Raw genomic sequence first — 6,853 nt, 5'->3', positions numbered from 1 at the left:
GAAGAAGTTATCAAAAGTTGAGGTTTGGAAACTGTTGTGAAGTCGGTGTTCTTAAAAGGAGGGTCCAAAAACACCGTGACACTAAAGTCTGACCTTGAATACTTCGGTGCATCAGCATTACTTAGTTTGGACCAGGAACCAACTTTCTGAGCAAATCTCTCAGTTCCCACTGACCGTGCTTTGTTCTGAATTGTGGAGCAGCTCTGGAAGAGATGAACCCAATGCCTTTCAGATGAAACACATTCTTATAAAACATGTTCCAGGAGCCCACCTGGTGCACTCCAGCCACAGACGGGTATTCAGTCCATGCCATGCCTCAGATAGCACACCACCTTCCATGGGGCAGCTGCTGAAGTGCTCAATTTTAGGTTTAGCATAGGGAAAAATCAAATGTTCAGCATGGACAAAGAACAACAGCCACTGCTCTACTATGCACCATGCATAGAAAACCTAATAATGTTTGGGGAAAAAGATCATCTGTTGTCTACAATTGTGTTTAGCAAAAAGAAAATAAAATTATGACATGAGATACCACTCATATGAGAGAGTTACCATTACAGAGATGTTTAAAAGATGCTAAATTTATTGCATATGAAGCCCTTTTGGACATCTCAGAACCCCATTAGTCTCTGCATAGATATACATAAGTTTATATTTGATATATATATTATATTATATGTAATATACACATTTCATACACACACACACACACACATATATATCATAAAACAGCCTCCCTATGTATGTCATTATTTTTAACACAGTCAACCTATTCTTTACTCCCGCTAATCTCTGTGAGGGATTACGCAGATTCTTTAACGTGTTGTTGTGGTCCCATTCCTTCCTTTGTATATAGAAACTCTGTAAAATTACTGATGTGTAACCTGAAAGCAAATAAATCTTGATATCTGAAACATAAACTTTGCTGCTTCTGCTGTAACTGGCTCTACAGGATACAAGGATGGTGAAAAGCGGTTATAGTTGTAAAAGCTTAATTATTGTTTAGTAATTACTGGCTGAAATAAATTAAATGTCAAGTGCGTCTGTAGTAAAAAATGACATCATGTATGATATAATTAAATACACAGAGCTATGTTTAAATAGCTGTAAGTGTCTGGCAAGCCAAATCAACCAAAAATTCAAAGACAATATTGACACTTTGCCCTTACATCACACTGTCATGAATAAAAGTTTGTCACAGAAATCATGTAAGTCTTAATTATGATATTTTTGGTAGATTAGGGTTTATTTTTATTTTTTTTATGATTATTTTTAGTTCTATGGTAATAAAAGCCAATGAGAATGTTATATTGAACAGTTGGCATATTCGGGGGAAAGTAAAAGTCTATCAATGTGTAATACCACCTGGTTTTATACATATAATGTAATCTATATATATATTCTGATACCATTTACCTACAGGCTCTGAGAAGAGCTGCCCAAACACGTAGTGCGACTGCTACCAAATTTTGCATATTCAGTGGCATCGACCACATGTGATCACAACAAACAGTCTTAAACTGGTTGTTCTGACATCAGCACAACACAAAAATGTTCTTGCAGACTGACCAAGCTGTACAAAAAGCTGCAGCAGAAGAGGAATATCCATTGGCTCCTAGGACAAGTTTGATGGTTCGCTGGGGCTTCTCCCTTGCTCCAGGTCCAGAGAATCTCGGCGTTGTTCTTGCTGGCAGCTTTAAGCCTAGATTTGGGAAAATTAAGAGGAACTTACATATGTAATGCTTAAAGACCTGTGCAATAACTCCACTAGTTGGTAACACAAATATTGATTAACTTTTACTAGCCATCGATACTCTTAGTTTTTCTTATCGGGCACTTCCACCTTGCCAGGGACGCTGAAGCCCCGCAGCTCTGGGGCAGCGCGCTGGCCCCAGCCTGTGCAGCTTTTGTTCCTTTGTTCTCTGTGGCCCCAGCTTCCCTGTCAGGGCGAGCGTCTGTGCAGCTTGGTCATGGTGGCTTTTCTTTTTTTTTTTCTTTTTTCTTTTTTACTTTTTACTTGCTCACCTGCAGACTCTGTTCATATTGTTTTATGGTACTTTAGACAACGGGTTTTAACAGCTAAACATAAAAGCCACTGAGAGCATAAACAGGAAACTTGTGTTTAGGTGGGAGTGCCTAGGAATTTTATACTGCTGACCACAGAGGCCATGGGAGAAAGGAAATAGGAAAAACACTGTAAATACCTGGGTGACTAATGACTTGTGCTGCTCATCTGGCTCCTCAGCACACGAAAAGTTCAGCGTCTTCCCGGCAAAACAGCACATAGCCAGCAAGATTTCTCCCCGTGCCCCTCTGCTGCCTGTCTCCCTGCTCCGTGCCTGCTGCAGCGTGCAGAAAGGGCCTCGTTTGTGCCAAGCTGCAGCGTGAAATGGTCGAACAAACCTTCAACAAATGGTCACCCAGCCCTCCCGATGGCGGAGGGAGGGCGAGCAAAGCGCGAGGGTGCTCGCCCACTCCTCACATTCACGCCGCCTAAGAGGATTTAGATGAAAGTAACCAAATTTGCGCTCCCTTGTTTTGTGGCGAGGCAGCAGCTGGGGTCTGGGGGCAGCGAGCGCCTTTGTCAGGCGCTTGGCCGCGGGCTCCCTGAAGGATTGCCATTGTTCCTGAGGGGCCTCCGCGGGGCCGCTCCCGCTCCCTCTCCCTTTTATCGCCGGTCGCATGGCTTGCGAGAGGTTTTGTCTTCTGCTGATTGCAGCAGATTTCGCGACCGGCATCTCCCATGCGGCGGCGGCGGGGCGGGATTTCCAAGTGGGCCATCTGCGCAGGGGGGACCGGTGGCTCGGGGCGTCGTGGTGGTGTCCCAGCGAGTCCCCCTCTGAGGCCTGCGCTGCCTGGCGCGACCGCGACATCTGGTCACGACATCTGGTCACCTCCGCTCGGCGCGACGGGTCCGGTTTCACCCGATACCACGGTGGCTTTCCCACATGAACACTCGCAGCCGGCAGAGGAGGGCTGAGGGCTGGCAACGACGATCTCCAGGGGCCAGGTTTTGGGGCACAGGGGCCGTGTCCCAAAACTGGCTGTGGGCACAGCCCAGCATGGCCTGAGGTGTTCGTGCCATGGCAAGGCAGGGTGCTGTGGGATGGGGGAGCCCGTCTGGGCCCCCAACACCATCCTGGCTGCCTCTACCTCCTATAACAGAAACCCACAGTCCTCTTTTATCAAGCTCCAGTGCAAAACCAGTAATCCCCAGGTAGCACTGGTGTGCCCTGACTGCTTCAGCAAACCACCGGCATCGGGACGTGGGTCCTGATTCAGAAACGTGTTGAAATCGAGTGTGTTATTGAGTAGGGGCAGGATTTCACTGATGAAAAGTTAAGCACGTCTGTAAGTATTTCTCTGAATCCCGGCTACAGTTCCATCCATAATGAATTTCTTTAATTGCTGAGGTGATAGGATAAGCAATGTTTGGCAGGGAGCCAGGGAGGAGAGCTTTATTATGTCAAGGCATGATCATTTCTAGACTGTGTAAACACTGTATTTTCATTGATACAGGTACATATATAGCGTGTATGTATCTATATGCCATACAGATTAAGGTATAGGTAGAATTGACTCAGCCTTTAACATGGTTACCTTTTCCTGTGCAGTTATAAAAATACATCAGGAAGGTTGCTGCAATCCCAGAACAGGAGGCCAAACACCTATGGCTGTATTTCTTTATTTTTCCATGAATAATACAGTGACAAAAGATCCCATGCTCTCTAAAGTCTCTTAAGGAGAAATACAGTACAGAGCATGCTGCAATCCAAGCTGCCCAGTGCAGTGTTCCCATGCGATCCAAGGGGATCCACTCTGACCCTGGGTTCTCCTCAAGCAGGGCATTACTAGAAGCAAGCAAACAACATCACTGCTGTCGAGGGAAATAGCGAAACTCTTGTCAGGTAGGTCCAAAACTGCATCTCTAAATGACAGCCCCAAAGCAGAAGTCTCAGACAGACCGAGCTGTAGCAGGACTGCAGTTCTGAAATTTTAGCTCCCCTCTGACCATTTTGCAATGCACAGCCTGGGTGGGTGCCTTGCTTTCCTTATGCTGTATCACAGTGCTGGGGCACTGTCAAAGAAAGCATGGCAGCGCCTGCACAGGCCTGCAGGAGATGTGCTGTATGGCTGATTTGGGGTGGGCACGACATCCCTCCTTCCACTCAGCTGGGTTCCTAAGCCAGATGAATGCCACGTCTCACACACGGACTCTGAAGCTATATCCAGAAGAGCATAGTGGTCAGAGCACTTCTCAGGGTTTTACTTGTAAATCCCTTCTCCTGCATAATACCGAAAAGGGGCTCGAACCCAAGGCTCTCCTCTGTTAAATACCCAAGCTGCTGAGCCACGAATTTCAGGGATTCCTTTTGAAACTCTTCCACTTTGTATAAAGTGATTAAATATTCATGGGAACGGGGACTAGAAGCAGGCCTCTTGGATGAGCACCCCCACCCCAAGCCGCAGATCCCTTTTCACTCCAATCCTCTGAATATTTAATTAGTTCATACAAAGCAGAGCAGTTTCAGCAGGGAAGGCTGAGAGAGACCTAGGCAGTGAGACCCACTGATTAAGGTACTCAGCAGAAGGACCTGATCCCAGGGCCCTGCTCCAAAGCAGGCAGGGGAAGGATTTAAGCATTCATCACAGCACGGCTGCTAGCGTGTTAGCTATTCACAGCAGAGGATGTGACACTTCCTTTCTCTTCTCTCCCCCACCCGGTCTTTTATGCCGGTTCGATGTGGTTTAACCACCTTAGAGTCCAGTAGGAAGACAGGATGAGGAATGCTTCGTTTGTGTCCTGAAAACTGTACAAAATGAATGAATGAAAATTTGATGAGGAGTTTTTTCACCCATTCAAGCACTTCCCTTAATAATTCAGATGTTTGATTTTCTTCGTCAGTATGCAGTAAGGATTAATGCACTTTTGGGATGAAATGGAAACTTTAGTTTTCAGAAAAGAAAAAACCCTCAGATTTTAAAACAAAAATACCATAGAGGAATACTGCTGGGTGAGCTGCTATCATCCTGATTCCCCTGACTGGTGACTGTCACAGGCTTTGCACTGAAATTTCAGGATATAGGGATCTTTTGCAGCCAACCTCTAATAAACAAAGTTCACAGTGGAAATGCTGACAGGCTGTGATCAAAGCAGTACCCTCAGGTGTTGCTGTGATACATCGCTTGCTTACTGAAACAGAGCAGTTCAAACAGCCTGGCTGTATTTAATTGGGATATACAGTATTTCCAACTCACACAGCTCAACACCAAAGAAGGTTTCTGTTAGATCTTTCACTCTGCTATTGTTCTGCTATTTGCTCAGAAAAAAAGAAAGACATTTAGGACACCAAATTCTGGTGTTTCACCTGGAACGAAGATACTAGGACAATCTATAGCACAGACTTAAGCTTTATAGGAGGCTGCCCTGTGAGCACTCATCCTCTGCTTGCACTCAGAAGACTATCTTCACCTCCTCACAGCTTGGGGGAATTCTTCTCCAGTGTTGGCTGAATATCTTTACTTCAGTTACATCAATTGTATATGTAAAAAAATGACACTAATAGTATGCTTTAATGAAGTTTTGGTTTCTCAAAAGTAATACACCATTCAGTACAGTACCAGATCCTGGCTCCCAGCCTTAGTCTTCTTGATGGAACAGTCCTGACACTCTCACGATCATCTCCCTCCCTTTGTTTTTGGCCAGTGAATTCCCATTCACAACCAGTTTCTGCTACTTCTTTCTCCCACGATCTATTTGTGTGTTTTCTTGATCTCAGTCAAGTTTTTGCATCTTTTCCAGTTTCTCTGAATAATTCCTTGTTTACCCTGCCCAGATGCCAGCAAGGACATTACTTTGAGAGCAAGCACCCATAACCTACTTCTACCTGGAGCAACCATTACTGGAGCAATCCACCTTTTTTCGGCTGTAGTATGTTCAGCACATGGTGAAGATGATCACATTAGCTTGGTCCCAGGAAGGAGGTGTGAGGGGACAGAGCGTGTGCCCTCAGTCTTTGGGGATGATCAACATCTTCTCTGCTGGCTACAGAAGCCCTGAGAAACCTGCATATGCTTCTGAAAGATGGGACGTATGGAAATGTTTGTTGCTCAAATAAAAATGTCTCTACTGAGCATGGGAAAAGTGTGGTTTTATTTCACAAGTTTCTGACTTGGCTTAAATAAGACAGTCTCCTACAAGAAAACAAGAGGCATCTCACAACTGAAGACATCACTTTGCCTCCGCTCCAGCATTTTGAGCCACTGCTACAAAGCCCCAGGAAATTAGATTTTTCTGAAAAAACAAGACATTTTCTTGATTCCAGTTCTCAAAATCTGGTAAAGAGTTTTGACTAAAATTTTTCCAAAAATTCAGCCCTAGGCATACACCTGGAATATAAAATTTCATCCACAAATGTCAAAGTTTGGCAATGTCTGAAGATGTGGTTTTATAATAGGAAATATTGGGCAAACTTCATATTATGCTGTATTAGCTCCGCCTATTAAAAATATTTCCTTATGTGTAGCAAAGAATTTTTTACAAACCAGTATGTGCAGATGTTGTCACCATTTCCTAGTGTGCAATAGCTCAGTAATTCTGACTTTTCCAAAATTACCAAGTACAACAAGACAACATTAATAGAATAATCCAACGATTAATTTTTTTTTTTAAATAAAAACTTTCTTTGAATTATGCTGAAGAACTACACACCTCTAAATCAAATAATTTCTATTTAATTACATGGATATTAGTTAAAAACAGCTGAACTGACTTTTTTAATTTTTTAATTGTGAAAATTCTCTCCCAGGCTGAACTGTTCTGTGCCAAGTTTCAGAGCCGAGCACATTTTTA

General features: G+C 44.1%; 1 long non-coding RNA gene across 1 annotated transcript; it reads right to left on the bottom strand.

Moving 5' to 3' along the window:
• Positions 1-1,071: 1,071 nt before the first annotated feature.
• Positions 1,072-2,995, bottom strand: LOC101790111 (uncharacterized). Its single transcript, XR_003495172.3, has 2 exons — positions 2,205-2,995; positions 1,072-1,702 (listed from the first exon to the last, which is right to left on the bottom strand). It is a non-coding gene; the product is annotated as an uncharacterized lncRNA (long non-coding RNA).
• Between the last annotated feature and the right edge of the window lie 3,858 nt (positions 2,996-6,853).

The sequence above is a fragment of the Anas platyrhynchos genome, chromosome 2 (genome assembly GCF_047663525.1).
Source record: "Anas platyrhynchos isolate ZD024472 breed Pekin duck chromosome 2, IASCAAS_PekinDuck_T2T, whole genome shotgun sequence".
NCBI classification, from domain to species: Eukaryota; Metazoa; Chordata; class Aves; order Anseriformes; family Anatidae; genus Anas; species Anas platyrhynchos.
Note: the sequence above shows the minus strand (reverse complement) of the source record. Positions and strands in the feature narration are given on the sequence as shown.